The sequence below is a fragment of the Numida meleagris genome, chromosome Z, assembly GCF_002078875.1.
Source record: "Numida meleagris isolate 19003 breed g44 Domestic line chromosome Z, NumMel1.0, whole genome shotgun sequence".
NCBI lineage: Eukaryota > Metazoa > Chordata > Aves > Galliformes > Numididae > Numida > Numida meleagris.
In genome coordinates, this window is record NC_034438.1 from 53,783,349 (window position 1) to 53,804,467 (window position 21,119).

The 21,119-nt window shown below is 41.0% G+C and overlaps 1 protein-coding gene across 5 annotated transcripts in view; it reads right to left on the reverse strand.

Moving 5' to 3' along the window:
* NRG1 (neuregulin 1) overlaps positions 1–21,119 on the reverse strand; it is a 384,342-nt gene that overhangs the window by 312,830 nt on the left and 50,393 nt on the right. Inside the window, exons 2-3 of one of the 5 annotated variants that reach the window (XM_021380041.1) lie at positions 14,741–14,835; positions 13,106–13,183 (exon numbers count right to left, since the gene is read on the reverse strand). The exons of 3 other annotated variants lie outside the window; for them this stretch is intronic. The gene's annotated coding sequence lies outside the window, so the exon portion shown is untranslated. The remainder of the gene's footprint in view (positions 1–13,105; positions 13,184–14,740; positions 14,836–21,119) is intronic. One more of the 5 variants, XM_021380042.1, reaches the window with a different exon arrangement.

The window sequence follows — 21,119 nt, forward strand, 5'->3', positions numbered from 1 at the left end:
TTAAGCCTATATGACAAAGTACTTTTAGAACCTCAAAAGTCTGGAGATAACAGACCTGTGGCCAAATTTAGCTGAAGCTCATCAGAAGGCATAAACATTGGGAAACACAGGGAAATCAGCTAGAATTTGTGATATACCCACCTACATATGACACTCTAATGTTCATTTCCTTAGAAAACTAGAGTATAGAGTAATATTGTTAATATTTATGATTTACCAGAGAAGTATCTTCAACATTTAAATAACTTTTCCCCAATTCAGCATAATCCCTGAAAGTCTGCAGACAATCTCAGCTGAGGATGTACCTTTTCCTGAACTCTCAGCTCATGAATATCACTAGCTGTCAAACAGTGGAGCACTCGGTGAAAAAAACAAGACCTAGATGATAAACATTATGCTCAGTCTTGGCAACATATAAACATGTATATATAAATGCAATCCATTTGCTCTCCCTCTGCTAGTGCTTTTTGCCCTACAACCTTTCCTGCAGGCCACAGGAAAGTAACTGTACCTCAGGTGATACATTGTTATCTCATTTGCTGAGCTAATAACATCATATTCTGTTTGCACTGGGGGCTGTGGGCGCAGAAGCTGTAAATATGCACACTTTTTCTAACATAGCAATGTCAATCAAACACTACTGAAGCCAAAAAAAAAAAAAAAAAAAGAAAACCAGGAAAGATCAGTGGAACAAAGGTCCACCTTGGAAGCTCTGTGAGTGCCCAGGTGCTGCCTGAGAATTAAAATAGGGCCAGAGCAGAAGAGAGGCAGGAACCCTGGAGAACTGTAAAAACAATTACTGGTGCATTCTGCCAGGTGATGAAAACACAGATGAAGACAAGTGATTTTTTGTTGATCACAACAAGCTCCAGGTCAGACCCACTTAGGAATTCTCAGGAGAGTTGAGCTTTCACCCACCTCTGTTCGCCTTAAAATCTCCAGCTGCTTTAGCATGGACACTAGTGGTAACAGAGCAATACCAAAATTCAGAGAGTTACTTTGGACTTCAGTGGCAACAGGAAGAGACAGATTTTGAGCACAACTAAAAATCCAGATCTTCATCCTTTTTTCTTGGCTCTGTTTTCTATTAATTAGCCTGAAATTATGTGCCACTCATCTGCAGGAGACAGGTAAAAAACAAAATGTTTGTGGAACTAGCTTATAATTAAAGCTCTTGAATGATCCAGTTGTTAAGACTGGAAGTCAGTGAGGGTGGGAAAATGATGAGGGATAAATAAGGACATGGAAAGATGTAGAAAGATGCTATTTCCATATTTTATTTTTTTTCACTGTAGACTTTAAAATGATAAAACCCAGAGACTTCAAGCATGAGGTAATTTTCTCCAGCCTCCTGCTTTCTAAAAATATCCTCTTGCTTTCTTCTTTATCCACCTAATTCAGAGGACTGATGCCAGAGCCTTTGGTTATATCAACAGCTGCCTTGCTTCCATATTGCTCCTCTTTCCTACCTCTGACGACAGATGGTGTGTGTGTCTGTGATAAGCAGAGTAACAGGGTTATGCCAAGGCCTTCTGTTGGATGTGTCAGGGAGGGGTGGGAGGAATAAACTCCAGAGGAGTACAGTCAGGCAGAGGAAGAAAAGCAGAAAGCAAACCTTGACCAAAAGCAAAACACGCTCTTTCCATTCATTTACACTCTCCCTTTGCCTGCACCACAAAACAGGTAGTTCATGTAACACCTTCAAAGAGTTCAAAGTCTAAAAGAACACTGTATCAATAAAGCTTGTCCTGTCTGAGGACTGTAGAATATGCTAGATATTTTCAGGCTATTGCTTGGTATGCAGCTGTTTCTCTGTTGTAAATATTCACCTTTCTGGCCACATCACAATAGTAGTATTTATAAATTATTTTAGCATTCACCAGGATTTCAACCGTGATGTATTTTGCAGAGGATAAATTTGCCCTCACCAAAATATGGTGCTGAAGACCCAGCTCACATACAAAGTATAACTACTAGTACCTCCACAGTTATCTGTGTTAGTAGCACATTGTGGTGAAAACTTAAACTGAACTTTAAAAATGTATAATTAAGCACTTAAATCTGGAATGTGTGAATGTTGTTCATAAACTTCAGAATATGCACTTAAATAGATTGCAAGAACAGCCAATTTAGATATCAAGTTTCTTTTTGCTGATCCAGTGAATACTGATTTTCTGTGTATGTGACCCTATCCAAAAGAAGAAGAAATTCAGGTAGATCTAAATCTGGCAAAAATAAAGAAAAAAACTCATAGGATATTTCTCCCTTTGAGAACATTGGAGTAGGGCTGTAACAGGAGATGTTGGCAGAAATAATAAATATTTGACTGGAAATGTACCAACAGGATTCCCCCCTCTTTTTGTACATCATCACCTATGTCTGGCCCTTTATCATCTGGTAACAACAAATCAAAAGACAAAGCCTGTCTCACTCACTTCACATGGTGTTTAGTACCTAGGAATCTGCTTTGTTTTAAAATAAATAAATTGCTGTGGAGGAAACAACTATTTTGCTGGCCGAAGAAGTGAGAGAAATTTCTTAAGACCAATTCTACCATGTAGTGTGTGAATTTCCAGGATTCCACAGCCATCATCATTAAGAACAGACAACTTGACAGACAACTTCCTGGCTCCTTGAGCAGGACATACACAGCTTCAGAGCTGAAAGTGAATTAATTACTTTGCGTGAAATCAGATTAAAGAACAAGACTTTGAAAAACAAAACTTTAATCCATTTTTTTAACCACTCAACTCCTTACTGATCTTCAGTTTGTTCTCTCTCTTTACCCATGCTGTTACACTCCCACACACTTGTTACATTCAGGTAGCTAGCTGTAAGCTTGACAGAACATAAACATTCTCAGTTTTCTATCTGCACAGACACAAAGCCAGTGGTAACCCACTCAATCTTACCTGCAGCCTATGTGCAAATAGTAACCAGTTGAACTCAAGAAAAGGACAGTTCAAGACTTAATATCCTAATGTCTTGCCCCTTGTACCACACATGATATTTTTTTGTGTCGTACTCTGGTGTGTTTGAAACTCTTCTTTTGGTTAATACAGCACTAGACATATGCACGAAATCTCCCAGCTCTGTACAAAGAAATGTCTAGCTTTTTTTCCTCACACGATGAAGAAATTATCATCCTGAAATTACTTATTGGCAGGTTTAAGGATCATTACAATTAGATAGATTACTTCCCTTTTTTCTTTTCTAATTAACCATTCTAGTTCCATATTTTAGGAAGACCATACTATCATAGAATCATTCAAGTTAGAAAAGACCACTAAGATAATCTAGTCCCATTGTCAGCCCATCAAAGATGTGAGCACTCGTGGATAAAAACCTGTTGCCTTTTAGACACAAGGTAATCCTGCAACTAAACTCTTCTGGGAAAAAAAAAATTACTTTGCCCCAAGATGAAACAGTGAATGCATGCCCTGTAAAGTTTTAGTCATGTGAAAGAAAGAAATGCCTGTAGGACATATTGAGTGAATTTAATTGAAACATCTACTGGTAACTACCGTACAAAAATGTAGAGGTCAATATGGACGATTAAGGTGCTATTTACCTTTCTCAGTGATGTGGACAGAAAAACATACTACTGTAAAGATTATGACAAGATTTGCTTAGGGTCACTGTAAGGTACCTCTCTGATCTCAAAGCTCCTTTTATCAAAGATAAATTCATTTTAAAGGAACCTTCTTCATTTCGAAACACACCACTAACTTTAGGTCCAAACTTGTTACTGCTCCACTTCAAGCAACATCAATTTAATTAACTAATTGTAGAATATTTTTCCTGACAAAAATTTCATACAGTACAACTGAGAGTAAAGGCACAATTACTGGGAAACTAAGAAAGGAATCCCATGTAGTTTCAATTGCCCATTTCAAAATTTACATGTTATTCTACCATTTATTCCTTAATTATATAGAATCATAGAACCATCGAAACATAGAATCACAGAGTCATAGAATGGCTTGGATTGGAAGGAACCTCAAAGTTCATCAAGTTCCAACACCCCTGCCACAGTTCGGGTTGCCACCCACTAGATCAAGTACTATATCAGTTTGCCCAGGGCCCCATCCAACCTGGCCTTGAACACCTCCCGGAATGAGGCATCCACAACCTCTCTGGCAGCCTGTTCCAGCACCCCACCACTCTCTCAGTGAAAAATTTTCCCCGGATGTCAAATCTAAAAGATCTCTCCTTTCATTTAAAAACATTGCCTCTTGTCTATCATCAACTACCCATGTAAAAAGTTGATTTACCTCCTGTTTATATAATATAGAATCATAGAATTGCTCAGGCTGGAAAAGACCTTAAAGATCTTCAAGTCCAACCACAAGATCATCAAATCCAACCGCAATTATAATACATAATATGTAATATATAATGTAATATATATTCTGTCATGTATTACATACTGCATATAGTATATATATACAATATACATAATACATTATATATATTATATATACATATTTTTATATATGTGTATACTGTATATATGTATGCATATGTATAAAAGTATATGCACACTAGATATTACATTATATCTATTACAATAATAATCTTGAGCCAAATGGTATCCTGATCATCTGTTCTCATGCATCTCAGAAGTGTTTGAGAAACACCACTGTTTTTCACAAGCTAATTCTGTTGTTTAATTTCCATTACAGTCAGAGCTCATCAGTCCTAGCCCAGGTATCAGGGCATGGGGCTATTGCTATTACAGTGTTAAGCCATTTGGACTAAGCTATCTTATGCTGCACATATGCATCATTACTTCATCGTTTGAGGATCTCAGTCATTAGCAAATGATTGTAAAGATAAAAGATGTAACAATCCACGACGTTGAGGATTTTATTTTCTACTTTAGCTCTTCTTTTTCTCTTTGAAATGCCAAGTATCTTTAGGGGAAGGCAGGATAGCACATGATCAGACTCAGCCTTTCCTCTGTACCTTTTCTATGATGCTAGCATTCCATCTCAGTAGCATCTGAGTAAGGATGATCTGATCTATGAGGGGACCTCAAGACTTGAATTTTACTGATTAACTGTAGCTTTCTGGGTTTGTGAAGGGTGGGTCCTGCTTGACCAACCTGATCTCCTTCTGTGATCGAGTGACCCATCTGGTGGATGAGGGAAAGGCTGTTGATGTGGTCTACCTAGACTTCAGCAAAGCCTTTGACACTGTCTCCCATGGTATTCTCCTGGAGAAGCTGGCAGCCTGTGGCTTGGACAGGTAGACTCTTTGCTGGGTAAGGAGCTGGCTGGAGGGCCGGGCCCAGAGAGTGGTGGTGAATGGAGTTAAATCCAGCTGGCGACCAGTCACGAGCGGAGTTCCCCAGGGGTCGGTGCTGGGGCCTGTCCTCTTCAATATCTTTATTGATGACCTGGATGAGGGCATTGAGAGCACCCTCAGTAAGTTTGCAGACGATACCAAGCTGGCAGGAAGTGTCGATCTGCCTGGGGCTAGAGAGGCCCTACAGAAGGATCTGGACAGGTTGGATCTCTTGGCTGAAGCCAATGGGATGAGGTTCAACAAGACCTAGTGCCGGGTCCTGCACTTCGGCCGCAACAACCCCAGGCAACGCTACAGGCTTGGGGCAGAGTGGCTGGAAGGTTGTGTGGAGGAAATGGACCTGGGGGTATTGGTCGATGCTCGGCTGAGCATGAGCCAGCAGTGTGCCCAGGTGGCCAAGAAGGCCAATGGCATCCTGGCTTGTATCAGAAAGTGTTGCCAGCAGGAGTAGGGAAGTCATTCTCCCTCTGTACTCAGCCCTGGTGAGGTCGCACCTTGAGTACTGTGTTCAGTTTTGGGCCCCTCACTGCAAAAAAGACATTGAGGCCCTGAAGCATGTTCAGAGGAGGGTGATGAAGCTGGTGAGGGGTCTGGAGCACAGGCCTTATGAGGAGCGGCTGAGGAAGCTGGGATTGTTCAGTCTGGAGAAGAGGAGGCTCAGGGGGACCTTATCACTCTGTTTAACTACCTGAGGGGAGGTTGTAGTGAACTGGGGGTTGGCCTCTTCTCTCTTTTAACTAGTGTCAGGACGAGGGGGAATGGCCTCAAGTTGCGCCAGGGGAGATTTAGGCTGGACATTAGGAAATACTACTTTTCTGAAAGAGTGGTCAGGCGCTGGAATGGGCTGCCCAGGAAGGTGGTTGAGTCACCGCCCCTGGAGGTGTTCAAGAAACGTTTAGATATAGTGTTGAGAGACATGGTTTAGTGGGGTTATTGGTGGTAGGTGGATGGTTGGACTAGGTGATCTTGTAGGTCTTTTCCAACCTAGCTAATTCTATGATTCTATGATTCTATGATTCTCTATAAAGAGTCGAAGAGTCTAGTCATAGTCTATCTTTTTGCTACATTAGAAATACTTATGTATTTCTCTATAAAAAGAAAATAGAAAAAAAAGAAACATAATACAAAAAGAAACATAATACAAAAAAGAAACATAATACAGCTCTAAAAGGTAGAGCATTTATGCAAATAAGCATATTTTCTGGTGCATAGATGCATAGTTATAAGCAACAATAATCCCACTATTCTACAGTGAAACACTTGCAACAAATTAAGGATTCAAAGAGGAAATAAAACAGGTTCTCTTCAAATCTTCCATGGAAGAATGCCTGATTGTAGTTCGGTAAATGGCAATCTATAAATGGTTTCAGAAATAATACTGAGCTAAAGATTCATTTACGGTTTTCAAGTAATTTTTTCTGGACATCTATAGGCTGAAGTTTAACAGATCCAGGAAAGAGATGCTAGCCTTGCATAACAATGTGATTTCTGCCTATGTAGGAGAGTAATTCAATAAAGTAGGGTCCTGTATAATCACAGCACAGTGTTAACATTTTCAAATAGCTGAAAACAAGAACAAGCTTTTTATAAGGTGATATAATTTAGAGGCTTTGATTTGGTTCACGTTACTAAAAACAAAAAGACTTATTCTAGCAGACAGCCTCATCAAGAAAAGGAGTATAGATGTTCCAACAGACTGACATTCCCCATCTGAGGCAGATGTTACAGAAACAAGGAGAACATTTCTACTGAAACTTAATAGGGCCACAAAGTTCTCCTCCAGAGAAAAGAGCCGATGAACCAGAGAATTCACACATGCAAAGTGGCAGAGATCCAGCTGAAATCTCCCTCAATTTATGTCAGCTAAGATTCTGTCACATTAAAGGTGGGATTAGCTTCCCATAATTTTAGTTCCCTATTCACTGAACTATATAAACTTAGACCACGCACACTGTTTTAAAGCAAAAGAAAATAGCCATTACCAAAGAAATGTGGTAGACTAAGATATGGTACATTTATCGCCTGTGATCCAAAGTATCTACTTCACATGGTTATGTGACAGGTATTGGAAAACAGGAAATTTTATCTTTTCCAGTGTGTATATGGCTTGAATCAGTGGTACTGTAGATATTTAACAGACAGAGACAAGAAGTGGAAACAGACAAGGCAGATGCTTTCCCTAAGATCCCACAAGATGGCTTTGCCAGGGCCCAAAATGCTCATGACTGTGTATCCTGTGCTGATGTTTTTTTCCACATCATGCAACACACGTTAATAAGTGCCCAAGATGAAGAAAATATACGTGAAAATGAAATATGGTATAATTTCTTTCTGCGTACAGTTAAAGCAAGATCTCTCCCTAAAGTCCCTTGAGCAATGACATTTATATAGTCTCTTGCTATTCCATTCCCTCTCCAAACATATAATTAGGCTAGAAGTGAGCCCAAAACATTGATTTTATTTGCAAAAGGTCACTAAGTGAAATACAAGCAAACTGTCTCCAGTAAACTGTCCTCCATCCCTAAAATAAAAGCTTTTCATTCATGTTTTATGTTAGCACTATCTAAAGCAAAAAAGGATCTGTCCCAGCGTCTAGCTTGATATTTATCTGAGACTATCACAATTACATGTTCACATGTAGCATTATGGTGGTATATAGGAACTTTAGGGTCTGGAAACAGTCCAAGAGGCTCAGGCTGGCTGTTACTCTGCAGGAAGTGATGCATCTGATAGGCACTTCTTCAGAAGCAGAGATAGTGCACTTATGATTTCCAGGCTAAATCAGGTATACCAAAAGCAAGTGCATTTTACAGATTTATGAGCTCCATATACACAGAAATTAATGTGGTTGAACCAATGAAGTATTAATGGTTCCCAAATCCACTCCCACAAGTCCTGTGCAGATCCAGATGAAAGAAAGACTACTCATTAATTCAGTAGTAAAAAATGCTGTAATTCACTAATAACAGTCCTGGAAGATTTCTCAGTTATCTGGTAATGGATGTGACCAGCAGCATGGATGTGATAGCCCCCAGTTTAGTTATGCAACTTGTCTTAGAAGCTACTGCAATGAAACCTCACAGGATCACAGGATCACAGAAAAATTTGCATTGAAAACCACTTCATGAGATAATCTGGTGTTGACTGGATTTTGTCTTCATTTCAGGGACAACTTGACATAGTCATATTTCTACTGAAAACTTTCCAGCAAAAAAAGTGTAAGACTGCGTAGGGGTGTTTTTTGGCAGCTATAGAGCAGGTGCTGCTCATGTCCAAGCCACCCGAGGTATGCATGCTGTTACTTTGTCTCATATGGGCTGAATAGGCTGGCAGAACATCAATAAGCTGCAGTGGTTGTAAATCACCCAGCTGTCTTGCTACTGAAGTCTTCACAAAGTGAAATTTATTAAAATAGCAACACAGAGCACTGTAGCCTGAAGAAAAGGCCTTTGAACTGTGGTATTGCTGTTACAATTACAATTACAAAAGTGTAATAATATATTTATTGTACCTTTTGCAAGGACGTACCCAGAATCTCACCAAATTCAGAAGGATCTCCTAGTACAAAATGTGTTGCAATTGGTGCAGGCAAAAGAACAATAACAACCTAGAAATTTTCTAGTTTTTCTTTTTGTGCCCAAAGTAAATAAACATAAAATAAAAACTCAAAAGTGAAGCATTTAAAATGGGTGTAATGCTGTTGGGAGAAAAGATCTTTCATTTCAGTGGGCCGAATCTTCCAGGCCTAGTCACTATCAGGCACACACCCGCTGTGTGGGTGGTTGCTATTCTGTTTAAAGAGCATTTCTGTAGACACACAGACTTAACATTTAAACATTTACAGATCCTAAATTCCAAATATCCATACTTCACCAAGGGTGGACATTAACACAAGTACACAACTGGGTCTCAAGGTCAGCCTGCTCAGGCAGCCCATTATGTTATCTACCTCACTGCAGTACCACATGGAGGGCCCAAGCACATGGAGGCTCCATGAGGGAGATGGAATAAAAGGTATGAGGGAGATTTGGATGGTCTTCGTGACCCTCTGGAACAACACCCTGGAAAAGCAGCTGGGTTTGCTCTGGTGAGCTGTGAAACAGCGTAAACCATGGTTAAATGGCAGAGGTTGTGGTCCTGATGGTTGGGACCAAAAAAAAAAAGAGCTAGTGGATAGGTAGATCTGATATGTATATTTTGCTTTCCAATGAAAGCACTGTGAACCCCTGAGTCCTCCCTGCAGTCGCTGTTCAACTGTGTGCACTTCAGGAGTTTGTCAGTAGGGCTGTAGGCGTACCTATGGTCTTTATCAGATAAAGATAATAAAACAAAGAAATACAGTTTAGACCATCCCTGAGCTTATTGTGTATGTGTCCAGAGAAACATTTTCTCGTATCTACCACCTGCAGGCAGGCACCTATCAAACTACTTCGATTTTGATCAATAGAAAGGGATTATTACCTCAATCTGATTTATGGCGGTTGAGGAAACTCATTACAGCTAATGGCACTCACATGAGGAATATCAGGAGACTTGATAACTTCTCTAATATTCCATACTGTTCCATACACCTTCATTAATAGCCTGATGTGATCCCACCACCAATGTAATAGCTGCAACAACACACATCTAAACGAATTCAGAGTGAGTACCAAACCTGACTGACTGTGTGCAAATGACCACAAGCAGGACATACCCATCCACATAGGGCTTAAGAATATTTGTGGGTAACTGAAACCCTGAAGAGCTGTCATTGCTTTGCTGAAGCTGAAACTTGGGCCTGTGCTTTTCTAGTTTCATCCTTACATTCATTCTTGATCTATGTGATTTGAAAAACAGGTGTGACCTACAGTTTCAGGGAGATTATGGGTCTTTGTCATAACGTCTTGAAAACAAACAGACCAAGGAGATGTCTGTTACAGGAGTTCCTTAGTCATCTTTAAACAGGGAAATTCTTTCAATAACCTACCTATTGAAAGAACTCAGTTCCAAGTTTCAAAAATTTTGGAAGGGCACATGTGCCTGAGCAAGTGAGCTGATCTTCATGCTGAAGCCAGCTGAAGTCAGAGGAGAACATTTTGGGCACCAACAGCCAAATCTCTGAAGATCTTTGAGAGCAATTACTGTTCTCTATGCTTTGCCAGGACCATATGTATTTTAAGGCCATTATTCACTGCGCATGAAAGAATGCCAGTTTGGTTTCCATTATACTAAATGCATAGAGTGGTGCCAATATAAGATGTTAATCGAAAGTAGCCACACTGCTTTTAATTCACAGACTATTATAGTCCAAATTAACTTCCCTATTTAGATGTGGCTTCAGGCACTTCTAACAAAATCTGAGAACTAGCATATTCTAGAGTAAGTTTTTTCCAGAAGTTCAGAAGAATTTGTGCAATGTAGCCAGCCGAGTGCTCGATGCAGCTTCAAAATAGACACAAACAATACAATCAATTTAGAGATGATCTAAAACTACTAAAGCTGCCTGTGGAAGTTGCCAAAAAAAATCAACCTAAAATTGCAACACTTATGATTTTATGATTATATCTCCAGTGCTGGCAAAACTTTGGGCCTTGGGCAGAGTTCCTAAGAGAGAATCAAGTTTAATCTTCATCTGTGGAAAAAACAACTTGAAATACAGCTTTCAAAACTACCAAAAGCCAGTCTAGTAATTACTGGTTTGAACTATTTATAAATAATAGGTGCTTGGCCTTTTGGAAATACTGCTAGAGTATGCGCTGCATGAGAAGCAGGGAGTTGATGTTCTTGAAGATAAGTATAATAGGGAAATAACTGCTATTACAACAGCTGTATGGTATACACAGAAGGAGTCTCCATAGTCCAAATGCTGCACATCTGTGTCTGCAAAACACAGATAACTGACAGGCATCAACCATTTTTAAGGAGGAGGATATGCAATACAGTGTAGTTGCTGACTTCAGACGTTTGAATTTGCAGTACAGTGTAACTGCTGACATCAGACATCTGATTTTGCAGTGCAGCTCAGCTCAACTGCTGACTTTAGAGTATTTCTCTATTTCCTCCACAATCTGCAGTGAGTTCCCAAGCTGTTGCTCGCCATGGTGCACAAAAGGCTGCTAACAAGCAATGTGATGAAAGCAGCCTTCTGCTTCCAACTTCAAAGGAAGCTGTTGTATGCAGTGTGCATTCACTTGGCACCATTCCTCAGGAAAAAAGCAAAATCCTGGAATTGAGGAAATCCAACAATTTTCCACATGAAGTCATATCTTGAGATGCTGCAAAACCAGTTTTTGTGGGGAACTATCAATGGAGACCAGCATCCAGTTTCATCAGAGACCAAACTAATTTCTGAGCAAACTCTGCCCTGTTTGCTATTGTGAAGCAGAGATGGACACAAGGGAACCCAACATGAGGATTTATGATGCCATGTTACCCTATCCCACGATGTCCGTACCTGCCTTGCTGTTTCCAGCAATCGCTGTTGGGCCACGAGGGCTGTGACTGCTGTTCCCCATGGAGGTTTAACACTACCTCTACCAAGAGCCTTTTGCCTCCTGAATTCTGAAATATGCCACTCTCTCTGCTTTCATATTGCAAGTTTTTGTTGTTTTTTTTTTCCATAAAATGCTGGTGGCCACAGTGAAATGTGGCTACTCTAAGCACCTTAATTACCGTGGCTGATGGTTTATTGGAACACATTATACTGCTTCAGTTTGTTAAGGGCAGCTGCAAGAAACATAGGCTTTGTTGCTGTTAGTCTTTAGCACTTTCCTGGTCCCCCACATAGAACTTTAAGTATTACAGAAATTGTCTATCAGGAAGATTTCACTGTTAGTGGGGTTCTTTTGATCTAAGCTGAAAAATGTGCCATGGAGTTTTTTTGGGATAAAGTGTTATTACGTCAAATTAATGTTTTAAAAGAGTTAAATAACCTATTTGAGTATGATTTGGTGGATGCGCCATCCCTGGAGACACTGAAAGTCAGTCTGGACAGGGCTCTGAGCACCTCATCTAGTGTAAGTGTTCACTGCAGGGGAGCTGGACTAGACGACTTTTAAGAGTCCCTTCCAACTCAAAAGATTCTATGATTCTAATCAGATCAAAAGCCCCCCACCTTCCATTTCTCTGTATGGAAGACTATATTAATGTCAAAAATGCGTCATCAAGTCTTCTGTCTACTGCAGTAGGTGGTGACCTTCTGTGGGAAGCAATTAAAATTTTGCTACCATTTATCAGCTTGATGGAGAACTTAAACCTCTGTGATCTTGTATAACTGAAACATTAAAATCAGCACTGGCTGCTCACATTATTTCATTGAGATTCATACTATTTCTGTTTTTTTATATAATAATTTTTCAGCTACATTTGTATGTAGTCATACAACTCTATGAGAATGTCAACAATTATATTATATTATATTATATTATATTATATTATATTATATTATATTATATTATATTATATTATATTATATTATATTATATTATATTATATTATTTAGCAGTAGATGTCTAGCTATTTCAGCTGTGGAAACTCTTACTAACAAGCTCCTATAGAAGTTCACAACCCAAGAAGTAAACACAAAAGGACCCAGACTACAGTCTGGGAGCTTTTTTTTTTTTTTTTTAAAGACAGTGCTGATATTTTTGAAACTCTGTAATTCATCAACAAATGAGAAGAACAGTCCCATGAGTTCAAATGACATATTGTAAACACTGCAAGGTGGCAGAATGGAGGATGCAGAGGGAATTCCCCATCTCTCATATCAGAGCCTGAAAACTTCTAAGCATGACTGAAAAAATAGCTGGCAAACCTGCCCCAGGAGCGAGTCTAGATGCCTGCTCATGGGAAGGATGGGATCTTGTGCAGCTGGGGTGTCAGTGACACTGGCCTGCAAAGAACAGAAGGAATCGAAACTCAAGGGGCTTGGTTTGGGAATGTTTTCTAGAACAGCTATTCTGCACTACCTCTGCCAGCACTGATGTATCAGAATCAGAGAATTTTATTCTGAATTATACAGTTTAAGGTAATACTGAATAAAGAATCAAATATTAGTTAACTGCAAGGAACTACTGAATTTTGAATTCAGATCTCACTTTGATCCTACTTCTCCTACCCTCCTCTCTCCACCAAGCAATCCAGGCCTCTCAAAGACCAAAGACAGAGCTGCAGCCCCACACCTTTGAAAATATTACTTGGCTGGAAAAAGAAAACCCCTGTAGTCGGCAACACAAAGAGCTGCAGTGGATCACTGGATTTCTATGCTAAGTAAATAAATAAAAATGAGTAGGTAGGGGATGTTAACACTAAAATGCACACCAAATTGCACCATACAGTCTGTATGATATCACCTGAGTTACTGGAGTTGAGGATCAGTTCAGTACATTTTACAGTGTATAATAGTGCATCAAGCTCAGTAGGCTTCCGGGCTGCATGGGACATTCTGAGAAAGTCCCAGACTGTGGCAGTGGGTGAAGCAAGAACTGCACCCTGTATTGCTTACAGTAGAGTGGAGAAAATGTGAAAATTCCTTTTCAGGTAATGATACTAGCTAAATTGATGGCTTTCTAAAACAGCAGTGCAAGGATTACCTGAGGATATTAGGCACACAGAATTAGAATTACGTGTTATAAAGCTATCTTTGAATGAAAGACACAGCTTCTCAGAACCCTTTTCAAGTGTATTTTAATGGGTGCCATGGCCAAGTGATGGCACAATCTGTGCTCGCTAACTATATCAAATCGCTCTCTTTTATTGCAGATTTTATGCTGTAACTCCAGTGACAAAAAAAGGAGACTAATCTGCTGTCAAAATACAGCAAACTGGTAAAATGTGATGGTGTGGAGCTATGGGGAATCCGTTCTCCCTTTATGCTTTGCAGAGGCAGAATTTTATGCGAGCACAAATCACATGCTGTGGAATTACCCCCGGGAAAGACCTATACCCATCTCTCATGTGGGCTCAATACATCTAGCAAGTCCCATTACACTGCCTGTTTTCTGAGGGTGCTACTCCACCTTCATTTTGTGACTATGTGCAGTTTTCTTATAGACATTTCCCCCTTGTTTGACAGAGGATGAGCTAGAAAAGGCAATTGGAGACCAACTGGCTTTCTCAGTAGCTTCTGCTTTATTGCACAAGGGTGTCATACACTTCCACAAGCAAAGAAGTGAGGTGGATGTGGTTGCTGCCTCTTGAGAAGTCATGCTGTTTTGCTGTGCACGGTGTAAGTGCCCCTTCTCTCCTGAAATCCTCATCAGCACTGCCCGTCTATGCCTATGTTGATAAAATTAGTGCCTCCACATTCCCTCCACCCACTTGGAACGTCAAAGGGCTGCCCAGAAAGGTCAATGGAAATGTAACTGTACACCATCTCTTTTCAAGGGAATTTCATGAGCAAACATTTCATAATCCCAGCCTGATTTACTTTACAAATAATTACACCTACCTCTGATAATTCTCTGGGGTCAGTGCACTGGAATTACTGCAGAGTTAACAATCACAACACTCTCAAGTGCTCATTATACAACCTATTTTAGGATGCTGCCAAGAAATAGAAGAAAAGAAATTATCTCAAGATGGAACACGCATGGCTTTCATTCCCATCATGTACTACAGGGAAGTCCCTGCACAGCAGGCAGGACTAGCAGGCTGCTCCTTTCAGCCAGTGGATTTTACATCCCTAAGTATGGTTAATATATTTCCCCATCTGTTGCCTCTATACCACCTCCAGATCCTGGTTAGTCCCTACAGGCAGAAAGGACAAAGATGCAATCTATGATTTTTCTATATGCAGCCAACATACTTAAATCATCCTTAAGTTTTTCAAACATAGCTACAGGTTCCATGCCTAGGTCAGTACCTCACCAATAAAATAAAAGCTTGGAATAGTTATATTTGGCACTGAAATCCAGTTATAAACAGAATGAAAAACGTCAATCACCATGAAGTTAAAGTAGTCTCTTTCTGAAGGACACGTACCAGTGCAGTGGAATTGAGACACAAAACAGTTCTACACAATACAAAGAAGCAGCAGAGCATAGTTCTGGGCATAGTGGACACAGAAAATGTCCCAGTGCTGAGGAACCTAACAGGGATTTCTAGCAGCCTGCCCAAATCCTTCAACTAAAAGATATGAACAAAACAACCAAAACAAAAACAAATGTCTTGTTAGATTCCAGAGCTATTAAAGAAAATAGCATAAAGTGAGTTGTGTTAATTACATTTGCACACACACACACACACACACAAATTATTTATAGGAGGGATTCCCAGCAGCTGCTCCCATTAGTTCCACAGTAGTCTCATTAATATTTACTGATTTGAGGTTCAACAAGGCAAAGTGCAGGATGTTACACTTGGGTCATCTCAGTCCAGATATGTGTACAGGCTGGGAGAAGAGTTCACGAAGAGCAGCCCACAGAGATGGACCTGGGGGTTCTGGTGGACAAGATGCTTGAAACGAACCAGCAGTGTGTGCTTGCAGCCCAGCAGGCCAACAGTATCCCGGGCTGCATCAGTAGAGGAGTGGCAGCAGGGAGAGGGAGGGATTGTCCCTCTCTATTCTGCTCTCTCGAGGCCCCATCTGGAGTACTGCATCCAGACATGGGGAAGAAGATTGTGGAGCTGTTGCTGTGGGTCCACAGGAGGCCATGAAGATGATCAGAGGGCTGGAGCACCTCTGCTATGAAGAAAGGCTGAGGGAGCTGGGCTTATTCAGCCTGGAAAAGAGATGGCTCCAGGGAGAACTCACTGAGACCTTCCAGTACTTGAAGGCAGCTTATAAACAAGAGGGAGATGGACTTTTTACATGGTCTGATAGTGACAGGAAAAAGGGGAAAGGCTTTAAACTAAAAGAGAGGAAAACTGGCTTAGATGTTAGAAAGAAATTCTTTACGCAGAGGGTGGTGAGGCAGTGGCACAGGCTGCCCAGAGAAGCTGTGGTGCCCCATCCCTGGAGGATCTCAGGGCCAGGCTGGATGGGCCACTGGGCAGCCTCAGCTGGTGGGTGGCAGCCCTGCCCATGGCAGGGGGATGGAACTGGGTCATCTTTAAATCCCTTCCAACCCAAGCCATTCTGTGATTCTATGGTATGACATTAATAAACAGTGGCTCTCAAGAAAGGGTGATAGGGATGGGTGTTGTACTCAGCATCACTAATCTAAAGGAATACCCACAAGGTTTGGTTAAAGTTTCGTGCCTATATCCATATGTATATCCACAAAACATGATACAAATTTACATATTTCTGTAGTATGATGGGCACTGTCCTAGATGCCTAACAATTCCTGCATGCCTTCTCTAGATAAGGCAGTTAATTCAGTGAGGTATGAAAGCAAGCAAGATCTGACAGATTGCCATATAATCATAGAACCACAGAACATCCCAAGCTGAAAGGACCCTCCGGGATCATCAAGTCCAACTCCTGGCTACACACAGGACCATTCCAAACTCAAACCCTATGCCTGAGCACATTGCCCAAATGCTCCTTGACATCTGGCAGTGTGGGGCCATGCCCACTGCCCTCTGGTGCAGACCCTTTCCCTAACCCCCACCTGCCCCTCCCCTGACACAGCTCCATGCCATTCCCTTGGGCTCTGTCACTGTCACCAAAGAGCAGAGCTCAGTTCTTCCCCCCCACTCCCTGCGAAGAACTGTAGGCCATCATTAAACATGAGTTCCTCCTGGAAACTTTTTATTTTTTCAAAGTTTTAGGTGTTAATTACAGACTTGGCAAGGAGAGACAGCGTACAAAGCAAGGTTACACTTTCCCACCATGTCCTAGTTTAAATCCACACATGGACTTAAAGAAGATGAACTATAAAAGAAGATCAAAGCAAGAGAAGACAGATGTCTGGATCATCCCTGGAGCCTATTCTAAAACTTGATTCTTTCACAGCACATCCCTGGATTCCTGCATTCTGCCATGAGACGCTCCATGTCTCAGCTGTTGAAAGAAGAGCTGTTGCCAAAATGCAAAAAAAAAGCACCAAGAGGGATAAGTCCAGCTGAGATCCTCTAGCTGTAACAGCCTTGACTTCAGCACGGCCCACTTCAGCACTCCTCTTGATCTTTGATACTGGCTTCTCTTTGATGTCTGAAATGAAGGGACCACAAAGCAAGATGTATCCCCTCCCCACTGTTTTGCTAATGAAGATGCTACAAAAGTTTAACTCAATGCCATGTTCTTTGTTGCTTTCTTTTTTTTTTTCCACACATTGGAATTACTTCTTCTGGCATTTTTTCTATATTTCATGCCTCAGAGGTCACAGAGAAGTAAAAAGGAGCAAGAAAATAAGGCAATACCTTGAAAAGTTGACAGGAAAAAAAGCAAAGAAAAGAAACAATCAAACAAGAAAAGCATCATGTTTCTGATGTTCAGTTATCTGCAACAGGTTATTAGTTACTGCCTTCCCTAGCTCCATACTCACTCTTTGCAAGTAACAGATACTCTTTCTTCATCATTTATTCACTCTTCTGGAAATGATTTTAATGCTGCTTTGACATCTGGCTGACTGGAAGAAGTCCCCAGTAATTAAGAAGAACTCAAAGCCCTCAGGTATCAGAAGCACATGGAGGCTGGATTAGATGCTGCTGTGAGGTTCACCATAGCTGGCTAATAACATACCTCCCCATGCATCTCACCTGCTCTGTGCACCAGAGCACGAGGTGTGTACAGGGAGACTGAAGTCTCTACCATGCCCCTGATTACAGAATCACAGAATCTTTTGAGTTGGAAAGGATTCTTAAATGCCATCTAGTCCAACTCCCCTGCAGTGAATAGGCACACCTACAGTAGATCAGGTGCTCAGAGCCCCATCCAGCCTGACCTTGAGTGTCTCCAGGGACCAGGCATCCACCACCTCTCTGGGCAACCTGTGCCAGTGCCTCACCACTCTTATTGTAAAACACTTCTTCTTTATATCCAGTCTAAATCTTCCCTCTGATGTACCAGGCTTTCCCACTCTCCTTACTTCTATGCAAAAACCATGCTCGTCACCTTCTGAAAGCTAACCTACTCTAACACGGGAGTAAGAAAGCTACAGGGGACTTTCTCCACCTGGCTCTTCAGCATAGGTTAGTTGTGCCTGATCCAATATACCACTTTGGCTAACAGGAACATTCTGTCAAGGGCTTCAGGGGAATTTCTGCTTGGCTTTTTGCTGGGTGCCATGAGCTGTGGTAGCAGTGCCAGGTGTATGCTGGCTGCGATCCCTGACCTGGCACTCCTGGTGCCATGCTGGCATGCTGTCAACCACCAGAAGCAACACCGAGCTCACAGTCACAAAAGTGCAGGGCTTCATGTTTGCTGATATGCCCTTCTGAAGTTGGTGTGGTACTCATATAGTACTTTATTCTTTCTTAATTATTCCACTCTTAGCACATGGGCCTGCTATGCTTCATTTATCTATACCCTCCGCTAATGCCTTGGAATAGTTTTGACAAGGCACGAAACAAGAACACCAAGTTTTAACATCTGAGTCAGACTAAATGGGATCAGCTATGGATTCTGCATCTCTGCTCAGTGAAGTAATTAATTTTTCCAGTTGTTTTCTCCTCCTGCTACCTCACACTAAGCTGCAACTCATGACTCACTCCTACTTCTCTCCATTTAACGCCTACTGCAACAATTGTGGCATTGCTTGCTGCACAAGTCCACAACTGCACCAGGTGGCTAACACACACATCATCAGTCTTTTAGGTCCCATCAAATTCCTCTAGAGGAAGCAGCACCTGTTCAGGAGAGGAAGACATAAGCTCTGTGCAACACAACAGCCGCAGTATCACTTTGGGATGTGCTGTGAGGGAAACAGGAGTTCATCAGGCAGGACCAGATACAGCTTCTGCTGCTTCTCCTTTTCATTCTGCTGATGCTTTCCCTGCCTTTCTTCAGTTAAAATGCCACGTGGAGAAGAAGTCATAAAGGGTTTCTTTGTGCTGCAACAGAATTGAAGAATATCACATTACAACCTCTATACCTCTGTTTTTAAGGTGTGCCAAAATGTAAAATGGCACATAAAAGTCCGTATCAATGACTTTCCTCTATATCAAGGGCTTCCTGTACTTGTTAGAAACAGTAAAGATCCTTAAGAAAAGTTATCACTGCTCTACAATGTTCTGCTCTGATGTGGGGAATGCATGACCAACATGCACAGGCTGCTGGGTTTCCTTCTTCCAGTTTGTTTCTTGATATCCAGTGTGAAGTCCTCCACGAGCGCTTACATCAGAAGAGCTGAGGTCTCCTCCACGGATAATGGGGTACACAACAGCCAGGGGAAGCTGTAAGAGCCATGCCAAGACCTTCAGTGGGCACAGAGAGGAGGGGCACAATGTTGAAATACCCAGTTGCTTACAACAAATCCCAACACTAATGCTAAGACTTGGGTTTTAAAAAGGATTCTTAAAAAACAGAAAGGTGCTAAAGGATGAGCTTGCATTGGCTGGTACTCCACACTCCTGTCTGTATTCATGCAGAACTGGAGGAATTAGCTGTGTATTTCACCTCGCATTCCTAAAAAATCCAGGTTTACATCTTTACTCTCACTCAGTCCCTTGACATCCAGATCCTGCTGGGTTTGGGTACCTCAGAAAATTGAGCCCTTCAGTTCAAGAAATGCAGTGTCTCCAATTTATTTTAGTAGAGCACTGCTTCAGTGAGAGCCAGGGCTTATAAATATGTTTCCCTAATACTTTAAGGACTTGTAACAAAAAATGTGGGATAACAAGCTGATTTACTGCTTTCAACACATCTGCATTCTGCTTGCCAAAAGATAAAATTCTGATCATTTACTCTGGAGTGAACACCTGCTGTGCATTCAAAACACTTAAACAGAAGAGCAAAAACAGGGACTATCTGGTAAGCATGTTACCCTCTTTATAACCGAGATGCTTCATTTTTATTACTGGTAAGAATTTATCTACGAAGTTGTTAGCTGTTCAATGCAACCACTCTATAGTGTAACCTCTGCTGAATCTTTACAAATCTGTGGATATGCTTTGCAGCTTTTTTTACAGAAGAAATGATTTTGCAGAAAATGGCCCAGTGTGTATTCACCATATTAGTGATTGATGAAGCTGTGAAACATGTACAAAAGACAATTTTCAAACCAAGCAAAAATCTTTCAGTGCTTTATAAACTTTGTGTATGGTGCTGCTGAACATGTCTTTCTGACTGTCATGAACCAGAATCCAGGGAGAAATCTGGCTACTTTTGGTGCCAAGATAGAAAACCTTAGCTCCAAGGCACCTGATCCTAATTGGATTTCTTGTAAAACCTTGTAAAACACTGCCAGTTGCTTCACTTATCTTTTTTGTATGGACCAGCAAGTCATCAGGGTAACCATGTGTGTGGAGCAAATGATCTCAGATTTTGAACTAAACAAAGCCGGTGCAAATCCCAATATGTATAGCTGGTGCAGCTATATTGGAGATTTACGTGGAACCTTTTAGAAATATGACTGCTTGAATGTCCTGAAAGATAAGTCTATGTGTACATAGACGTAATTTGCATTCACCTGTACCAGAGTAATCGCAAGATTTTACCTAATTTTTTTTTGTTCTCTGTTCCTAACTAACTTGTGCATTCTTTGTGGAATTTGTTGTTCAGAAATGCACTAGGATGACAGAAGCTATGTAGTTTCTCCCAGTATGAAACTTTAGCAGATTAAAGTTAAGTGCTAAGACAAAGAAGTAAGATGTCAAGACACTCTACAGATCTCCTATTATATTGTTGTGACCAAGTATTAATATCTACTAGGTTAGTACTAGCACAGCGCTGAATGCTTCTTCCTTTGTCTACAACGAAAACCTTGCTGTACTGCTTTGCC